Genomic DNA, 22,543 nt, shown 5'->3' with positions numbered 1-22,543 from the left:
CCAAAGAACAAATAGACAAATTGGACTTCATGAAAATTTTAAAAATTTGTGCATCAAAGAAACTATCCACAGAGTAAAAAGGCATCTCACAGAATGGGAGAAAATGTCTGCAAATCATTTATCTGATAAGGGATTAATATCCAGAATATATAGAAAACTTCTAAAACTGAACCAGAAAAAAAATGAAATTCAAAAGAGGGCGAAGGACTTGAATAGACATTTCTCCAGAGAAGATATAGGAATGACAAATAAGCATATGAAAAGATGCTCAACATCACTAATCATTAGGAAAATGCAAATCAAAACTGCAATGAGATACCACTTCATATCCACTAGGATGGTAAAGGTCAAAAAATAGAAAATAACAAATGTTGTCAAAGATGTGGAGAAATTGGAACGCTTGTGCACTGTTGGTGCGAATATAAAATGGTACAGCTACTGTGGAAAATAGTATGGTGGTTCCTCAAAAAATTAAAAATAGAATTGCCATATGATCCAGCAATTCCACTTCCAGCTATATAGCCAAAAGAATTGAAAGCAGGGTCTCGAAGAAATATGTGTATATTCATGTTCATAGTAGCGTTATTCACAGTAGCTAAAATGTGGAAGCAACACAAGTGTCCATCAAATGATGAATGAATACACAAAATGTGGTATATACATACAATGGAATATTATTCAGCCTTTAAAAAGAAGGAAATTCTACAATACAGTACAACATGGATGAATCTTGAGGACATTATGTTATGTGAAATAAGCCAGTCACAAAAAGACAAATACTGTATGATTCCACTTATATGAGCTACAGAATTGGGGTGGGGAAGAATGGGTAGCTATTGTTTAATAAGTATAGAGTTTCAGTTTAACAAGATGAAAAGAGTTACGGGGATGGATGGTGGTGATGGATGCACGATGTGACTGTATTTAATACCACTGAACTATACACTTACAAATGGTTAAGATGGTAAATTTTATGTTATGTGTATTTTACCACAATTTTTTTTAGAGTACGACAAAATAGACAATTAAAACCAATAAATGAGGGCTTCCCTGGTAGCACAGTGGTTAAGAATCCACCTGCCAATGCAGGGGACACAGGTTCGATCCCTGGTCCGGGAAGATCCCACATGCCGCGAAGCAACTAAGCCCGTGCGCCACAGCTACTGAGCTTGCACTCTAGAGCCCGTGCGCCACAACTACTGAAGCCCGTGCACCTAGAGCTTGTGCTCTGCAACAAGAGAAGCCACCGCAATGAGAAACACGTGCACCGCAACAAAGAGTAGCACCCGCTCTCCACAAGTAGAGAAAGCCCACGTGCAGCAACGAAGACCCAACACAGCCAAAAATAAATAAATAAATTTAAAAAAAACAATAAATAAGTTCAACAAAGTCACAGGATATAAGATCAATATACAAGTATCAATTATAATTGATACACTAGTAATCAATATTCTCAAAATAAAATTAAGAGAACAACTCGTTTTATAATAACCTCCAAAAGAATGAAATACTTGGTATAAATTTGAGAAAAGAAGTTCAAGACTTGTAAATTGAAAACTACAGTTAAAGAAGATTTAAATAAATGGAAAAACATCCCTTGTTTATGTATAAGAAGACATAAGATTGTTAAGATAGCAGTAGTCCCCAAGTTTGATCTACACATTTAACATAATCCAAAATCCCAGATGGTTTCTTTGCAGAAGTTAACAAGCTGACACTAAAATTAATGTGTATATGCAATGGGCTCAGAGTAGCCAAAGCAATCTTGAAAAAAAGAACAAAGTTGTAGATTCACACTTCCCAATTTTAACATTTACTACAAAGCTAAAGTAATTGAGATAGTGGCATATGGATAGGCATTTAAATGAATGGAGTACAGTTGAGTTCCCAGAAATAAACCCTTCCATTTATGGTCAGTTGATTTTTGGCAAGGGTACCAAGATAATTTAATGGGGAAAAAATAGTCGTTTCAGCAAATAGTTTTGTGATAATGATATTCATATACAAAAGAATGAAGTTGGACCTCTACCTCACATCATACACAAAAATTAACTCAAAATGTATCATAAGTGTAAATGTAAGAGCCCAAATTATAAAACCTTTAGAAGACAACACGTGTAAATCTTCATGATCTCAGGTTAAGCAATGGTTTCTTAGATATGATGCTAAAAGCATAAGTAGCAAAAAGAAATTATATAAATTGGACTACATCAAAACTAAAAGCTTGTGTGCTGGAGACAATGCCATGAAGAAAGTGAGAACACAACTCACAGAATGGGAGAAAGTATTTGCAAATCATATATCTGATAAGGGTATAGTATCCAGAATGTATAAAGAATTCTTACAACTCAATAATAAAGGAGGGAGAATTTAATTTTTACAATGGACAAAAAAATTCAGTTGACATTTCTCCAAAGAAGATATGTAAATGGCCAATAAGCATATGAAAAGATACTCAACATCACTAATCTTTAGGGAACTGCAAATCAAAAATACAATGAGATACCAGGTGACACCCATTAGGGTGGCTATAATCAAAAAGACAGACAACAGGTGTTGGTGAGGATGTGGAGAAATTGGAACACTGCTGGTGAGAACATAAAATGAAGACACATATTCACACAGAAACATGTTCATGAATATTCATATAACATTACTCATAATATCCAAAAAGTGGAAACAACTCAAATGTCCATCAACTGATGAATGGGTTAACAAAATGTGGTATATTTGTACAATAGAATATTATTCAACTATAAAAAGGAATTAACTATTGATTTATGCTATAACATGGATGAACCCTGAAAAACATTAGGCTAAGTGAAATACACCAGTCACAAAATGACATGTATTATATAGTTCTAGTTATATGAAATGTTCAGAATAGGCAAATCTGTAGATGTGTGGTTGCCAGGGACCTGAGGGAGGGGCAAATGTAGAGTGATTGCTAATGGATATGAGGTTTCTTTTTGGATGATTTAAATGTTGTGGAATTATTTAGTGGTGATGGTTACACAGCCCTGTGAATATACTAAAAACCAGTGACTTATACACTTTTAATACATGAATTGTATACTATAATAATTTTTTCTCAATAAAGCTTTAAAGTAGAAAGGAAAGTGAAATAGATCCCCAGATAACCAAAGATTAAGAGAATTTATTGCTACTAACTTGCCATACAAGAAGTATTAAAAGATGTCCTTAAGATTGAAAGGAAATGACACCAAATGAATGAATAATGACCATCTGTAAAGGTAATTACATAGATATATATAAAAAGTGGTATAGGGCTTCCCTGGTGGCGCAGTGGTTGAGAATCTGCCTGCCAATGCAGGGGACACGGGTTCGAGCCCTGGTCTGGGAAGATCCCACATGCCGCGGAGTGACTAGGCCCGTGAGCCACAATTACTGAGCCTGCGCGTCTGGAGCCTGTGCTCCGCAACAAGAGAGGCCGCGATAATGAGAGGCCCGCGCACCGTGATGAAGAGTGGCCCCCACTTGCCGCAACTAGAGAAAGCCCTTGCACAGAAACGAAGACCCAACACAGCCATAAATAAATAAATAAATAAAAATTAAAAAAAAAAAAAGTGGTATAAATATATTTTTTCTCATTTATTCACTTAACTGATTTAAAAGACAACTGCATAAATCAATAATTATAAAATTGTATGTTGGTTTTAGAATAATGGTATAATATACATGAAAATAATAATGCAATGGAGGGAGGAAAGAAGTGAACTCTTTGGAGCAATGTTTCTACCTCCTACTGGAATTACTTAGTACTAATTTGATGTGGTTTGTCAGTTAAGATGTTTTTCAGGGGTTTTTTAATATAAATTTATTTATTTTATTTATTTATTTTTGGCTGCATTGGGTCTTCATTGTTGTGTGCGGGCTTTCTCAAGTTGCAGCAAGCAGGGGCTACTCTTCATTGCGGTGCGCAGGCTCAGTAGTTGTGGCACACGGGCTTAGTTGCTCCGCGGCATGTGGGATCTTCCCTGACCAGGGATCGAACCCGTGTCCCCTGCATTGGCAGGCAGATTCTTAACCGTACGCCACTAGGGAAGCCCAGTTAAGATGTATTTTGTAATCTACACAGCAACCATTATGAAAATAACTAAAAATATATTAAAAACCGACAAAAATAATTAAAATGCTACACTGGAGAGTATCCATTTAATGCAGTAGAAGGCAGTAAAAGAAGAACAAACAAAAAAGTTATGAAACCTATAAATCTAAACATATCAACAACTACATCAAATGTAAATGGACTGAACATTCCAGTCAAAAGGCAGAGATTATGAGATTGTGAGATTGGATACAAAGCATGGACTATCTACAAGAGATATACTTTAGATTCAAAGACACAAATAGGTTGAAAGACAAAGAATAGAAAAAATATTTCATGCAAACAATAACCATATGAGAATTATAATAGCTATACTAATATCAGACAAAATAGACTTTAAGACAAGTAATGTTACTGTAGACAAATAAGATTTTGTAGTGATAAAAGGGTCCGTTCATCAGGAAGATATAATAATTATCAATATAAACATGTACTCCTAACAACAGTGCCCCTAAATACATGAAGCAAAAACTGGTAGAATTTAAGAATGAAATAGACACTTCAACAATGATAGCTGAAAGCTTCAATACCCTACTCTCAATAATGGCTGGAACAACTAGACAGAAAGTCAGCAAAAATACGGAAGACTCGTGCAACCAACTTGACCTGACCTGATAAAAATGATGAATTTAGATCCTTCACACTATACACAAAAATTACTGAAAATGGATCATAGACCAAAATGGGATAGTTAAAACTATCAAACTTACAGGAGAAAATTTTCATGATTTTGGGTTAGGTGAAGATTTCTTAGATACAACAGCCAAAGCAAAAGCCACCTAAAAAAAATAGATTTCATCCAAGTACGAAACTTCTACGCTTCAAAAGCCACCATTAAAAAACTGAAAAGACAAACCACAGACTGGAGAAAATATTTACAAATCATATATCTGATAAAGGACTTATATCAATATATAAAGAACTCTTAAAATGTATAAGAAAACAAACAACTCAATCTAAAAATGACTAAAAGGGACTTCCCTGGTGGCGCAGTGCCGCAGACCGGCTGCAGAAAGCTAGAAGTTCCTGGCGGTGAGGGGTAAGGAACTGAAAAGCACCAGTATGGGGTCAGAAGGGCCAAGACAACTGATGGTTGTAAGGCAAGTTTATTCAAAGAGCATGAATGTATATATAGGTTCAGCACGGAACGAACACTAGGCAACAAATCAGTAAACCTTGTATTTCCACATAATTCTGTCGCCACTATCTATGCGCCACTATCTATGCGCCATTATCTATGCACCACTATCTATGCACCACTATCTGTGCACCACTATCTATGCACCACTATCTATGCGTCAGCATGCCTTATGGGCCGTTCTTTGGAGATACAGACTTCCCCCTCAGGGCAGCACGTCCTTCTTCTGGGGAACAACCAGGGGCTCTTAGATCCAGAGCAGGCACCTGGAACGAAACTGGCCGCAAGCCATTTTCCTTTTTTACGCTCAATACCGCAGCGTCAGGAGTGCATACCAAGAAAGAGACAAGCAGTTCTCCGCAAAGCAGAAAGCTGAATAAGCTTACAGCTTGGGGGCCACCACATTTCCCCCTTTTTTATTATTTTTTAAAGCTTGATAATGTAGTTTTAAGCCATGAACATCCTGACGCAAGACAGCGAAGCGCCCCATTACAAATCTAACAACACAAGGTAATAAACCGATCACCAATAAAAGTAGTACACAAATTGATATCAGGCCTGAGAGCCCTCCATGAATCCATTGTATCGGATTTAGCCCTTGTAGTTGATCTAATAATCCTTGAATCAAATTCTGGGGTCCATCTTCGTCCAGGTGGGCCTCTTGAATAGCTTGTATTTCGGCATTTAACTTCTGAATATCAAGGCTAATGTGTCCATCAGTCCATACACTTAATATATGCATTTTTACTTTTTCCCAATCCCATTGTGAATCATTATATAAATGCTGAGTTACACAAATCCAGGTATATTTGGCATGACAAATGAAAAGCATTTTTAATTTTAAAGCCATAACTTGATCCCCTATTCCTATTAGAACATTTTTTAATTCATCTACTTCCGTTTTTAGTTGGGTATCAATATGACTTTGTAGGGCTAATGCTACACTAGTATTTTTAGATAACTGATTAACATAATGAGCCTGGTGAATAGTTTGTGAAAGAGCAATCCCAGCAGTGGCCGCAGTAGCAGTTAAAGCTGCTAAGGCTAGGATTGCACATATTAGAACACCTATAAATCTCTTTGGTCGTTTTAATGCTTCAGTCAATTCCAGCCAGGCTTGCATGCCAGTGTTATGATACCATGGTTCAGACAAATTAACAGGTAACATTATATAAGAAGGTTGCTTCATAATCATAACAGATGTAGGTCCTTTAACGGGCAAAACACAACTACTAAAGATACAATTAACACAAGTAATATTATAACCTATAGGATTCATAGTGTTTTCTACAATTAAATCTCCAATCAATAAAGCATAAGGAGGAGCGACGCAAGTAATCACTGGTCTATAAGAAAAGGATAAGGCAAGTTTCCAGAATTCCCATTGCTTGTAAAAAAACAAGGCTGTTATTATTAACGGGGACAGAAGAAACTAGTATGGTGCCATTATCATAATCTAAAGTACACCAGACAGAGGCTTTAGTCCATGTATCATTACAAACAGGAAAATCAAACTGAGGGAATTCAGAAGCCATAAAAGCAGGAAATTGTAGTCCTGTGACAGTCTTTACGACCGTAATTTGATGTCCAGCTAATAACGTCCCTTGATTACCTATGGTAGTTTCAATACACAAATAATGTCCAGTATCTTCAATCCTCAAGCGATATATGCATAGAGAATGATCCAACGAAGTATTAGAAGCAAGCTTAGTTACTCTAGCATTCATGTGAATGGGAATGTTATCCTTATACCAAAATACAAAGGTGGATAAATCTTCTCGTCTAGAAACAGTCTGTTTGCAAGGAAGACAAATATTAGATCCCATAGCTTTATAATTTTTACGTAAATGAGTAAAAAATTGAGAATTTACAGTGGTTTGGTAAGAAATAGCATGTTCTAAAGCAACAGCCTTAACACAACCAGAATTGGTACTCATAGGACTTAAACAAACAGGGGGAGTATTAAACCAATTAGAGTAATTAACAGAAGTATTAGTAATAGGCAAATTTCCTAGCACTCTTCCAAAAGTAGAATCATTATAGAAAATTGGAAGGTCAGCTTCAGACCATGTAACAGGTTGTAATAAAGGAGGATCGGGTACATAAGCCCAATAAGATTTAGCCTCTATAGGTGGGGCTGCCAATACAGCTATCATGGCTAAAAAAAAGGTAAGAGGAGAGCGAGGATGAGCACTCTCCTCCATAATCCTACGTGCTTGAAATACTAAACATTGCAGTTGATACCAAGTAATTTGATTTCGATCTCCCCTCGCCTCCCTGACAAGTTGTCTCCTACTCCGTCGCCGCATTCTTCTCGTCCACCGGGGGAATCGGTTGGGGTGTGCTGTGGTGGATTGCGAGAGCCTCAGGCGACGCATTCTTCGAGTCAGGGTGTTTATTGGTGATGGCATGATAATGTCGAACCAAGCGCTCCGGGAGCCACCGCGGAGAGTCTGCCTCCCTAGGGAAAACACAAACATGGCCTCGGCCCCATACTAAAACAGGGTCTGGTCCATGCCAAAGGTTAGTCATGGGATCTTTCCATTTAACAAGCGCTTTTTCAGGAGGGGTTCCAGAAAGACCTGTAAACAATCGTTCATAAGGCGTGTGACTAAATGCATCTAAAGTTAAAAAATTTAAAATAAATAAAGCATGATTAAGCATAATCTGAGGAGATCTATCATATTCCCCCTTTTTTATTTTTTGTAATGTAATTTTTAATTGTTGGTTGGCTCGTTCTACAATACCTTGACACTGAGGATTGTAGGGAATGCCTGTTTTATGTGAAATATGGAAAGTTGCACAAAAATTGGCCAAAGCTTTACTCGTATATCCTGGAGCATTATCTGTTTTTAAAGCTTTAGGAATTCCCATAGATGCAAAACAATGAAATAAATGAGTAATTACATATTTAGTAGATTCCCCAGCCAAAGGCGTAGCACATATAAAATTAGAGTAAGTATCAACAGTTACATGAACAAATTGTAATTTACCAAAAAAGGGAATATGAGTAACATCCATTTGCCAAAGATGATGAGGGAGTAAACCCCGAGGATTGACTCCAAATTGTGGAACAGGAAGGTGGGGTAAACATTTAGAGCAGGACTTAACAATGTATCGGGCTGTTTCTCTAGAAATAGAGAATTGGTTTTGAAGCATAGCAGCAGATTGATGATGTAAATTATGTGATTGAGTAGCAAGATCCTGAGGTTGAGATAAACTTAAGCCTATAATCTTTGTATTTTCGTCAGCCAATTGATTTCCCAAAGACAATGGGCCAGGGAGACCTGAATGGGCTCGAATATGTAATATGGCTACAGGAAAGTCATGCTGACGAATAATCTTTTGTAGTTGAAAGAAAGTCTGAAACAATTGAGAATCAACAGTATTGCCAATTATAGCAGTTTCTATGTTACGCAAAATAGTAACCAAATAATGGCTATCCGTATAGAGATTAAAAGAACAATGTGAAAAGATTTGAAAAGCCAAGGAAATCGCATGTACTTCAACTCGTTGGGCAGAGGTATGATCTGTTTGTTCTTTATGAAGTAAGTCATCAGAAATAACCACAGCGATGCCATTGGCAGAACCATCAGTAAAAACATTTGGGGCATTGAGAATAGGAGTTGAACAGATAGTTTTTGGAAAAATAAATAGATGTTGAGTAGCAAAATGAAGGAGCTTATTAGAAGGATAATGATTATCAATAATTCCTGAATATCCAGCAAAAGCAAGAGCCCAAAAATCAGAGACAAATAATAGCCAAGAATATTGATAAGTAGTATAAGGTATAATAATAGAATTTGGTTCATATCCTACCAACTGAATATTTCTTTTACGACCCAATTGAACAAGGGTTGCTATTAACTCATAATAAGGTGTAATGACTTTATTAGACGTATTTTTCATATGAATCCATTCAAGAATTCGTGTTTCTTGCCATAATAAGGCGGTAGGGGTATGTGACGTAGCACAGATTATTAATACTATAGGTAAAGAAGGCTCAATTCTAGTTAGCTGAGCAGATTATATTGCTTTGTTTACAAGCTTGAGTGCTTGTTGAGCTTCAGAAGTTAAAATACGAGGGGAAGAAGGATCAGGACTTCCCTTTAGGATATTAAAAAGAGGCTGTAACTGACCCGTAGTTAATTTTAAAGAAGGTCGCAGCCAATTAATATCTCCTAATAACTTTTGAAAATCATTTAAAGTTTTAAGAACGTCAGTCCGTATCTCTATCTTCTGAGGTGTAATATTATAATTTGTGATGTACTTACCAAGATATGAGAAAGGTGGGTTCATTTGTACTTTGTCAGCAGCAATGACTAGTCCTGATCGTGACAAATGACTTTGAAGGGAATTATAAGCCTTAAGTAAAATATGTTTATCAGAATAAGCAAGTAATAAGTCATCCATATAATGAATAAAATATATCTGAGGGAACTGTTTACGAACAGGAGCAATAACTTGAGCTACAAACTGTTGACATAAAGTAGGACTATTAGCCATACCCTGAGGCAGCATTTTCCATTGATAACGTTGCATAGGTTCTATAAAATTTAAAGAGGGTAAGCTAAAAGCAAATCGCAACTTATCAGCCGGAAATAGAGGAATAGTAAAAAAAACAATCCTTAAGATCAATAATAATAATCATATAATTTTTTGGTATGGCTGCAGGAGAAGGCAAACCTGGTTGCAGAGCTCCCATAATTACCATAGTTTGATTAACAGCACGTAAATCTTGCAATAAACGATATTTTCCCGATTTTTTCTTTATAACAAATATAGGAGTATTCCAAGGGCTATTAGACTTTTCTAGTCTGCCCAAAGCAAGCTGTTCATTAATTATATTATGAGCCGCCATTAATTTCTCCTTAGAAAGGGGCCATTGGTCCACCCAGACAGAATTATCAGAAATCCAAGTTATAGGGTCAGCATGTGGTGGAGGAGAATCCAAGGCCCCTAGGAAAAACCCCAAGCCTGTTTTATCCCGTTTATTATCAGTCTGTAAGGGTAATTTATTTCCCTGTTGATTTTTTCCCAAACCATTTCTAGGATCATACCCTTGATTTAACAATATATTAGTTATAGTAGGGTTGGGACTAAGCAATAGGATTCCCATTTGTTGTAATATATCTCTTCCCCAAAGGTTAACTGGCAATCCAGGCAATACGTAGGGTTTGAATATTCCTTGATTACCTTCAGCATCCTGCCAATGTAGGTATTGCGAACTTTGTTGTGGAGAATTAGATTGGCCAATACCTTGCAACTGTGTAATGGTTTGGTGCACGGGCCAATTTTTTGGCCAATGTATAAACGAAATAACAGAAACATCAGCACCAGTATCTAATAACCCAGAAAAAGGCCTTCCATTTATTTTTAATACCAATTGTGGTCTTTCCCTACCAATTTGTTGAATCCAGTAAACTGCATCAGAGGAACCGAAAGCCCCAGTTCCTCTTTTGTTATGTTGTAAAATTTTTCCTTCTGGTATGAATGGAATTAATAGAAGCTGAGCTATTCGCATACCGGGTGTGATAAGAAAAGATCCTTTTGATGTTTGAACCATAACCTTTAATTCCCCTTCATAATCAGCATCAATCACCCCAGGAATAATAGTTAAGCCTTTCATAGACATACTACTTCTTCCAAGGATTATACCAACCGTTCCCTGGGGTAAAGGCCCAAAAGTTCCCGTAGGAAGGGCTTGGGGTCCCATATCCGAGGTTAATAAGAATTGGGTGGAGGCACAGAGGTCCAGTCCTGCACTATTTGGCGTGGCCCTTTGAAGGGAGGAGATTCCATTCCCTGAGGAACAAAGGTCTGAGCTGGAGGCGGTGGAGCAGGTTGTGAGGGGATTATTGACATTGCTCCAATTGTTTGATGGGGCCGGAGCAAGCCCCTCTGGAAGTTTCCCGACAAGGGAGTTCCATCTTTATGAGTCACTGATCGACATTCTTTAGCCCAATGCCGTCCTCTTTGGCATCGGGGACAAATTGTGGGAGGAGGAGATTTACCTTGAGGCACAGAATTTACGACAGGCATATTAGGAGTATCAACAGTACAATTTTTTGCAAAATGACCTGGCTTCCCACATTTAAAACAGTTTTTACTTTTAGCATTTGGGCCAAATCCTGCCTTAGTTAGGGCTGCAGCTATAGCTGCTCCCTGTAAGTAAGATGATCCAATATCAGAACAAACTCGAATATAATCCTCTAAATTTCCTTTCCTTTTCCATGGACGTATAGCTGCTTGACAAATATTATTAGCATTTTCGAAAGCCAATTGTTTGACGATAATTGCTCCAGAAGGACCATCAGAAATAATTCTATTAACAGCCTGTAATAATCTAGCCACAAAATCAGCATAAGGTTCATCTGCCCCTTGCCTTATTTTAGCAAGGTCTTCAGTCCTAGTGGAGGCAGGTAAATGTTTCCATGCATGTAGAGCTATATGATTGATCTGAGCATAAGCCACAAAAGGGAAAGCTAATTGATCCTGTAATAACTGATGTTGTCCTTCCCCAATCAACATCTCATAATTTACTAGCACATTATGTGCAGTATTTCTTTCAGCTTGTTCAGCAGCCTTTTCATAATATTCTGATTTCCAAAGTAAATAGTCGCCACCAGTGAGACAAGCACGAGCAATAGATTTCCAGTCCGCTGGAGGCAATGCTTCTGTTGCAATAGTATCCAACATAGTAATAGTGAAAGGGGCTATAGGCCCATATTGTGCACAGGCTGCTTTTAAATCTTTCAAAACCTTAAAGGAGAGAGGCTGATATTCCCGATTATTTTGTTGTGGATTTTGAGGATTGGGTCGTTGCACCACCAGACAGCAGAATAAAGGATCCTCCCCTCTATTAAGAGCTCCCCGTACTGCTTGTTGTAAAGGACTAAGCTTAGGAGGGATAGGGACAGAGACATGTAATTGCTGTAACCGCGGAAGAATATTTTCATCAGGATATTTTTCAGCCTCATATTTGGCTTCTTCACCCGCTAAATCAAAAGAAAAGTCATCATCATCAAGTGAATTAACACTTTTTATCCTCGGTGGCAACGGAGGAGCAGTAGCTACTGCAGCAATATGTTCTACAGATTTAGCTGTTAATTTTGGAACTGAATCATAAATTGGATTAAAACAATCTCTTATTAAATTCCACAAGCTAAAAATGGAAACTGAAACAGAAGATGGTCCATGAGCTTCATGATATTTAGATAATTCATCTCCTACACGAGTCCAAATTGCTAAGTCCACTGATCCTCCTTCAGGGAACCAAGGACAAGCATCATATACTAATTGCAAAAATTCCAGAAGTTGTGAGGTAGTTACCTTAGTTCCACGGGCTTTTAACATTGAAAGCAAAACCTGAGCAAATAAATCACGCTCCTTAGAGCCCTTTTGTCCCATATTATTTTACTTCTGACTCTTTCTCGAGTTACCGTCCTAAAAACGAAATTATTTCTTGTGGCCACACTATCTCACTCGAGAGTTCTACTTACCTGAAATCTTCTGAAATGCCTCACGCACTCAGGTCCCTGTGCGGGCGCCACTTGCCGCAGACCGGCTGCAGAAAGCTAGAAGTTCCTGGCGGTGAGGGGTAAGGAACTGAAAAGCACCAGTATGGGGTCAGAAGGGCCAAGACAACTGATGGTTGTAAGGCAAGTTTATTCAAAGAGCATGAATGTATATATAGGTTCAGCACGGAACGAACACTAGGCAACAAATCAGTAAACCTTGTATTTCCACATAATTCTGTCGCCACTATCTATGCGCCACTATCTATGCGCCATTATCTATGCACCACTATCTATGCACCACTATCTGTGCACCACTATCTATGCACCACTATCTATGCGTCAGCATGCCTTATGGGCCGTTCTTTGGAGATACAGACTTCCCCCTCAGGGCAGCACGTCCTTCTTCTGGGGAACAACCAGGGGCTCTTAGATCCAGAGCAGGCACCTGGAACGAAACTGGCCGCAAGCCATTTTCCTTTTTTACGCTCAATACCGCAGCGTCAGGAGTGCATACCAAGAAAGAGACAAGCAGTTCTCCGCAAAGCAGAAAGCTGAATAAGCTTACAGCTTGGGGGCCACCACAGCGCAGTGGTTAAGAATCTGCCTGCCAGCGCTGGGCACACGGGTTCGATCCATGGTCCGGGAAGATCCCACATGCTGCTGATCAACTAAGCCCACACGCCACAATTACTGAGCCTGCACTCTAGAGCCCGCAAGCCACAACTACTGAGCCTGCGTGCCACAGCTACTGAAGCCCACGCGCCCAGAGCCCGTGCTCTACAACAAGAGAAGCCACCACAATGAGAAGCCCTGTAATAAAGAGTAGCCCCCACTCGCTGCAGCTAAAGAAAGCTCGCGCAGCAACAAAGGCCCAACACAGCCATAAATAAATAAATAAACAACTAAATAAAAGAAATAATAATTAAAATGAGTAAAAGATGTGAATAGACATTTCACCAGAGAAGACATAGGGTTGGAATATAAGCACATGAAAAAATTCTCAACTTCAGTAATCATTGGGAAAATGCAAATTTAAACCACAATGAAACACCACTTCACTCAGCTGGAATAATTATAATAAAAAAGACAGACAATGACAAATGTAGGCCTGGCTGCAGAGAATTGGGATTCCCTCATACGTTGCTGGTGGGAATTTAAAGTGGAGATTAGTTTGGCATTTTCTTAGAAGGTTAAATATAAATTATCATATGACTCATTTATTTCACTCCTAGGAAAAAAAATAAATAAATAAAATAAATGTAAATAAAATAAAAATAGCATATCCCCCCCCAAAATTAACTCAAAATGGATCATAGACTTAAATGTAAATATAAAAGTATACAAATTTTAGAAAAATGGAAATATTTTCAGGTTCTAGAGCTAGGCAAAGTGTTCTTAGACTTGTCGCCAAAAGCATGATCCATAAAAGGAAAAATTTATAAATTGGACCTCATCAGAATTAAAAACGTTTGCTGGTTGAATGCCCATGTAAGGAGGATGAAAAGACAAGCTACAAAGTGGGAGAAAATATTTGCAAACCACATATTCAACAAAAGCCTAGTATCTAGAATATATAAAGACCTCTCAAAACTCATCAAGAAAAAACCAGACAAACAAATAATTTAATTAGAAAATGGCAAAATACATGACATTTCACTGAAGAGGGTAAACAATGACCAAAAAACACATGAAAAGATATCATTAGCCATTAGGGAAATGCAGATTAAAACCACAATGAGATATCATTACACACCTCTCAGAATGGCTCATTTAAGAAATAATGATAATACCACATGATGGGGAAAACACAAAGAAACTGGATCATTCATACATTGGTGTTCGAAATGTAGAATGGTACAGTCACTTTGAAAAACAATTTGGCAATTTCTTTAAAAACCACTGTACAACTCAGCAGTTGCACTGTTGGGCATTTACCCCAGAGAAATGAACATTTATGTCCACACAGAAACCTGTGCACCAAGGTCACTAATGTTTATAGCACCTTTATTCTTTTATTTATTTATTTATTCTTTTATTTATTTATTTATTCATTTATTCTTTATTCTTTTACTTATTTATTCTTTCATTCATTCATTCATTCGTTCGTTCATTCATTCTTTATTTTTCTTTTATTCATTCATTCATTTATTCATTTATTTATTTATTCGTTTATTCATTCATTCATTTATCCATTCATTCTTTTATTTATTTATTTATTCATTCATTCATTTATTTATTTATTTATACTTTTATTTATTCATTCATTCATTCACTTATACATTTATTTATTTATCCATTCATTCATTTATTTATTTATACTTTTATTTATTTATTTATACTTTTATTTATTCATTCATTCATTCATACATTTATTTATCCATTCATTCATTCATTCATTCATTTCTTTATGCATTCATTCTTTTATTTATTTACTTATTCATTCATTCATTTATTTGTTTGTTTGTTTATTCATTCATTCATTTATCCATTCATTCTTTTATTCATTCATTCATTCATTCATCTGTTCATTCATTCATTTATTCATTTATTTATTTATTAATTTATTTATTTATGGCTGCATTGGGTCTTCATTGCTGCTTGTGGGCTTTCTCTAGTTGCAGAGAGCGGAGGCTACTCTTCGTTGTGGTGCAAGGGCTTCTCATTGCGGTGGCTTCTCTTGTTGAGGAGCACGGGCTCTAGGTGCGCAGGCTTCAGTAGTTGTGGCACACAGGCTCAGTGGCTGTGGCTCGAGGGCTCTAGAGCGCAGGCTCAGTAGTTGTGGCACATGGGCTTAGTTGCTCCGCAGCATGTGGGATCTTCCCGGACCAGGGTTCGAACCTGTGTCCCCTGCATTGGCAGGCGGATTCTTAACCACTGCACCACCAGGGAAATGCCAGGACATTTATTCGTATTACTCCAAAGTTGGAAACAACCCAGATTTCTCTCAGTGGATGAATTATTCAACTATTGTACACACATATGATGGAATTCTACTCAGCAATGAAAAGCAACAAACTTTTTTTTTTTTGTCCACACCAAGCAGCTTGCAGGGTCTTAGTTCCCAGACCAGGGACTGAACCCGGGCCCTTGGCTGTGAAAGCATGGAGTCCTAACCACTGGACCACCAGGGAATTCCCCAAAAGCAACAAACTTTTAATAACACACAACAACTTAGATGAATCTTAAGGGAATTGTCTTAAGTAGAAAAGCCAATCCCCAAAGATTACCTACTATGTGATTCCATTTATATAACATTGCTGAAATGACAAAATTAGGGAAATGAAGAACAGATTAGTGATTGCCAGGCGTTAAGTACATCAGTGGGGGAAGAAGAGAGGTGTGGTTATAAAAGGTAATATGAGGGATCCTTGTGGTGGTAGAACTGTTCTATATCTTCTTTTTTTTAACATCTTTATTGGAGTACAATTGCTTTACAATGGTGTGTTAAGTTTCTGCTGTATAACAAAGTGAATCAGCTATACATAAACATATATCCCCGTATCTCCTCCCTCTTGCGTCTCCCTCCCATCCTCCCTATCCCACCCCTCTAGGTGGACACAAAGCCCTGAGCTGATCTCCCTGTGCTATGTGGCTGCTTCCCACTAGCTATCTATTTTACATTTGGTAGTGTATATATGTCCATGCCACTCTCTCACTTTGTCCCAGCTTACCCTTACCCCTCCCCGTGTCCTCAGGTCCATTCTCTACATCTGCGTCTTTATACCTGTCCTGCCCCTAGGTTCTTCAGAACCATTTATTTTTCTGGATTCCATATATATGTGTTAGCATATGGTATTTGTTTTTCTCTTTCTGACTTACTTCACTCTGTATGACAACACCATATATAAATATTGTTTTAACATCTTTATTGGAGTATAATTGCTTTACAATGGTGTGTTAGTTTCTGCTTTATAACAAAGTGAATCAGTTATACATATACATATATCCCCATATCTCTTCCCTCTTGCATCTCCCTCCCTCCCACCCTCCTTATCACACCCCTCTAGATGGTCACAAAGCACCGAGCTGATCTCCCTGTGCTATGTGGCTGCTTCCCACTAGCTATCTATTTTACATTTAGTACCATATATCTTTAAGCCCTTTAAAAATTACTTTTATCAGAGAAGATATACATGGAACACCTACTGTGTATAAGGTACTGTTAGATTACAAGGTTAAAATAAAACTCGGTTAATACCCTCAAGTTCCCCCAAACTGTCCAACAAACATCTACTAAGCACCCATAGGTGCTGGGGAAACAGATATGAGAAAGACCTAGTCTCTGTCTTCGGGGAGTTCCCAGTAGAGCAGAGGAGACAGACCCACGAACAGACAACTTCAATACAATGTGGTAAGTGCATGTAACAGTAGAGGTGAGTGTAGAGAGCCCTGGGAGTACATAGGAGTTACTAACCTATCCAGGCTACACAGGGAAGGGATAGGGAGTAGTGTTGGGAGCTTATAAAGCAATAAGAAGGTAAGAAAAGAACCATCTGGCATAGATACATATATAACAATGCCCCCAAACAGCCTTTTTACTTTATACTTGAGGAGCAAACTAAGGAGTAGAGCCTGTAGAAAACAATGAGTAAACAATGGGGTGATGAATTATTTCCTCCCTCGTCTCCATAGGTTGTGGTTAACCCACCACATATGCTCCCTAGAGGTTCCAATCCACATCTACAGTCTGAAACCTAAGCATCTCCATGCATAATGGGGCCTCAAAAAATGTCATGGAGCACTGACTCTCATTGACAGAACAATATCCTCCTAAGTCGCTTCATGATCTGCTATAGCATATCTTCTGGGGGTTGCAGAAGATTGGACCTCTAATAACTGGTTGGGGCATGTGTATCAGCTTTTTCAGAAAAGATTATTTGGCTGAAGAGCCTCACATATCCTATCATTAAAAGTTACAATTCTCTATCCTATGTTGCTATCTTAACATACCTTAAACTAAAACTGTATTCATAAAGGGTTTATGGACATTTTAAAAACAACAAAATATTCTTTAAATATAAGGCAGTCTTTTAGTTTTTTTCACATGCTGTTTTCATCAACCTTATCATTTACCTGAACCTGCTGGTTGTGCTGTGGAGAGAGGGTATATAAAGCCTGTAGAACCTAATCCTTGTCTTTCTGTGTCTGACTTACTACACTTAGTATGTTAACCTCTAGGTCCATCCATGTTGCTGAAAATGGCATTATTTCATTCTTTTTTATGAGAAAGACAAATGTCATATGATATAGCTTATATGTGGAATCTAAAAAAATGATACAAAGGAACTTATTTCCAAAACAGAAACAGACTCACAGACAGAAAACAAACTTATGGTTACCAAAGGGGAAAGGGGGGGAAGGATAAATTAGGAGTATGGGATTAACAGATACACACTACTATATATAAAATAGATAAACAACAAAGACCTACTGTATAGTACAGGGAACTATATTTAGTATCTTGTAATAACCTATAATGGAAAAGAATCTGAAAAAGAAGTGTATATACAGATATATATATATCTGAATCGCCTTGCTGTACACCTGAAACTAACACAACATTGTAAATCAACTATACTTCAATAAAAATAAAAGTTAAAAAAAGAATCTAATCCTTGAACCAGACTTCAGGGTTAGATGTTGAGTCTCGGTGACAAAGCCTTACTTCTCACCACTTTCTTGTGTAGAGACATTTGCTGCCCAAGGATTTTGCCTCCTAAAATGCCTTAATTAGAGCCTGAATGGATTTGACCACTAGAAAGCCTGCTGCACATTTGGTGCATGGTTTCCTGTGCTCCAGAGAGCTCTGCTGTTCAGAGGCTCATAAAGCACGCTCCTGGACAGCTTCTCAGGCCCGGGTTTCTGCTCCTTGTCTGGCTCTGTGCTTTATTACCTCCTGAGGTACTTACCCACTTGCCTGTTCTCAAGTTACTTCCCCAGGCCCACAGTTTGACGGTGCTTTCCTAGGGGACACAGCCAGCCTCCCTGTTGCTCCAAACCAGCTGGAGGACTCGCAAAAGCCAGAAGCAACCACTTGCATGGGCCTGGCCTTGAAAATGGAATGCCTCACCTTTCTCACACCAATTAGTGAAGGATGGGATCTGTATTAAGGGGAAGAATGCTGAGCGAATCTTTCCAGAAAATGAATGGAAAAGACAAGCAAGAAGGGGTGGGCATGTTCTCCAAATGGTAGGGCTCCTTGTTCTGTTGGGAATCATCCCAGAGCTGGAAAAGATGCCAGAGCTGTGGGAGAGGGTGAGCAAGTGAGCTAATGATCAAACATTTTGACGTGGGTTCAAGTGGATATGGCAGAACTACCTTAGACCATGTTCCAACTTCACTCTTTTCCTTACATTTTATTTTATGCTCCTTTCCAAAGAAGTTGCTTTCTAGTTTTTGTTTGCTTGTTTATTCATTTGCAAAAGGGAGTTTGCAAACCCAAAACATGGTTGAATGTCAAAGGAGTTGGTTAAAACATTTGAGTCCTATACAAACACCATAATCTAAGGTCTTGGCCCAAGCTACAAACAATTTTCAAGAAACAACAAGTGCACAGTGATTAAATTGAAGCTAACATAAAAGGATTTCTAAGGTTGAGACCCTATGGATCCCACAGGGGAGAGGAATAAGAAGCACTTCATTGAGAGTTCCCTACTCAATATAGCTCTCATTAAGTGCTCACCAATTTAAATGTAATTCCACCAATAACCACTCTGTGAGGAAGGTGTTGTTATTCTCCCTATTGAACAGATAAGAAGGCAAGTTTCAGAGAGGTGAAGTGACTTGCCCGAGTTCAAACCGTTACTAAATGGCAGAGCCAGGATTTGAACTCATGCCTAACACACAGTAGAGTCTCAGCTCATGCATATTGTTTATGGAATGAATAAATGAATGAACAGTCTTTTTGAGTAGAACAGTTCTGTATCTTGATTGGGTCAGTATCAATACCTGGTTGTGATGTTGTACTATAGTTTTGTAAGATATTACCATTAGGAGAACTGGGTAAAGTGTTCAAGGGATCCCTCATTTTTATTCCTTACAACTGCATGTGAATCTACAATAATAACAAAATTAAAAGTTTAATTAAAACAAAAACTATGCTAAGGAAAGAAGCCAGACACAAAAGGTCACATATTACATTATTCCATTTATATGAAATGTCCAGAAAGGCAAATCTATAGAGATAGAAATTTGTTAGAGATAGTAACGTTGATAGAAAGTGATTGCCTGGGGCTTCCCTGGTGGCGCAGTGGTTGAGTCTGCCTACCAATGCAGGGGACACGGGTTCGAGCCCTGGTCTGGGAAGATCCCACATGCCGCGGAGCAGCTGGGCCCGTGAGCCACAACTACTGAGCCTGCGTGTCTGGAGCCTGTGCTCCGCAACGAGAGGCCGCAACAGTGAGAGGCCCGCGCACCGCGATGAGGAGTGGCCCCCACTTGCCGCAACTAGAGAAAGCCCTCGCACAGAAACGAAGACCCAACACAACCATAAATAAATAAATTTAAAATTTTAAAAAAATTTAAAAAAATTAAAAAAAAAGAAAGTGATTGCCCAGGGGTGGGAATGGGGAGTGACTGCGCATGGGCCTGAGGGATCTTTTGGGGGCAATGCAAATGTTCTAAAACTCAACTGTGGTGATAGTTGCCCAACTCTGTAAGTTTACTAAAAATCATTAAATTCTACACTTACAATGGATGAATTGTTTGGTGTGTAAATTATGCCTCAATAAAGCATTTTAAGGTAAGTTTCTGTATATGTAAAATTACTGCAAAATAAAAGGTTTATTTTGAAAAAATGAAGAAAAGAAAAAGAAAAAAAAATAAAGACTTGAGACCCTCCCCACAAAAAAGGAAAGATATAAAAAGATCAATAACTATGACTATATCTATATGCCAAAATACATAAAATTAAAAGACAAATGACAAACTGGGAAAATATTTGCGACAGTTATAACAGTGTGTCAGTATTCTCAATATATAAAAGCTTTTTAAATACTAGCATCCCCAAACAAAAATGGGTAAATGACATTCTATTCGGATTCATTTGTTTACAAGAAAGAAAAGCCACTCTAACTATCTTATTGTAAAGATATAACAGGTAGTCTCATAGTCATCTAAGGACCAGAAAAGTGGTGTACACAGGGAATAGTACTGGAAGGGCAGGAACAGAGACTGCCCACTCTCTCATGGACCTGTGTAGCTCTTCTTTCTGCTTGTCTGTTTCATCAACCTCTGAATCTCTTAGCTCAAATTCTCAAGACTCTGGCAAGCCATGGATTGATTTGACTTGGATCAGCTGTCCACTGTGTGTCCAAATAGCTGTCACTATTTTAAGATAAGGCTTTAGATTATCTGAAACAGAGCAATAGACAGAACAAGCAAATTCACTGACATGTCTATGATAGACATAGACCAGCCATAGAAGTAAATACGTGTTTGGGGAAAATATGCAACCTCATCATTAGCAATCAAAGAGACAGACATTTAAATAGCAAGAGACATTTTTTGCCCATAAAAATATCAAAGATTAATGATAATTCATGCTGACACAACAACTGGGATATAGGACAAATGGGTCTGGAAAACAATTTTTTTTAATTTATTTGTTTTTATTTTTGGCTGTGTTGGGTCTTCATTGCTGTGCGTGGGCTTTCTCTAGTTGCAGCAAGCGGGGGCTACTCTTCGTTGCAGTGTGTGGGCTTCTCATTGCAGTGGCTTCTCTTGTTGCGGAGCACGGGCTCTAGGCACCCGGGCTTCAGTAGTTGTGGCACGCGGGCTCAGTAGTTGTGGCTCACAGGCTCTAGAGTGCAGGCTCAGTACTTGTGGTGCCTGGGCTTAGGTGTTCCGTGGCATGTGGGATCTTCCTGGGCCAGGGCTCGAACCCGTGTCCCCTGCATTGGCAGGCGGATTCTTAACCACTGCGCCACTAGGGAAACCCTGGAAAACAGTTTTGCAATATGTATTGAGGACCTTTATAATGGACATAACCTTTGACATAATAATTCCACTTCTAGAAACCTATCTTAAGGGAATGAATAATCAGAGATACAGGGAGATTTATATATGTGAATATCTTTGTAGTATTTTTTATAATAAAAGAAAAAGAATGAACAGTATAAGTGTCCAATATTATAGGATATTTAAGTAAATTGATAAACATACGAGGAACATACAGTCATTTAAAATCATGTTTTTGAAAAGTATTTAATGAATGAAAGGTTCTTATAGTATTATGTCGAGTGAAAAAAGCAAGATATAATATTCTATATATAGTGTGAAAGAGAGAGAAAAAATTGAAATTTGAGATGCTAGGAAGAAAGAAGCCAAAATCGTGAACTTAACAGCGGTTATATCTAAATGGTAAGATTACAAATTATTTCCGTTTTTACTTTTCATTTTCTTCATACTTTTTTTGGCTTTTAAAATGTTTTCTGAATGAGAATGAACTTGAACTTTTGTAATCAGAATAAAATCATAAATGTTGCTTAAAATTCAAAGACATGGAGGAAAGACATGGAGTAAAAGTAGAGACCACTAAATATTAAAGCATATTTAAAATTTAAGTCAGTATGGTCCTGGCATGAGAAATAAAACACAGAATAAATAGGGTAGAAACAGATTCTTGTATGTGTGAGAATTTAATATAAGATATGGGAGGCTTCACCAAATAGTAAAAGAAGGATTATACCATGATTGAATTAGTTACAAATAGTAACCAAGAGTTCTGGTATGCCATATGCTAAGTGCTTTTACATT

The 22,543-nt window shown here is 37.9% G+C and overlaps 1 protein-coding gene across 4 annotated transcripts in view; it reads left to right on the top strand.

Moving 5' to 3' along the window:
* The window catches only part of FAM120C (family with sequence similarity 120 member C), a 178,224-nt gene that overhangs the window by 138,658 nt on the left and 17,023 nt on the right, over positions 1-22,543 (top strand). The window lies entirely within an intron of this gene.

Source organism: Balaenoptera ricei, chromosome X (assembly GCF_028023285.1).
Source record: "Balaenoptera ricei isolate mBalRic1 chromosome X, mBalRic1.hap2, whole genome shotgun sequence".
In the NCBI taxonomy this organism is placed as follows: Eukaryota; Metazoa; Chordata; class Mammalia; order Artiodactyla; family Balaenopteridae; genus Balaenoptera; species Balaenoptera ricei.
This window is presented reverse-complemented; position numbering and strand designations above follow the sequence as displayed.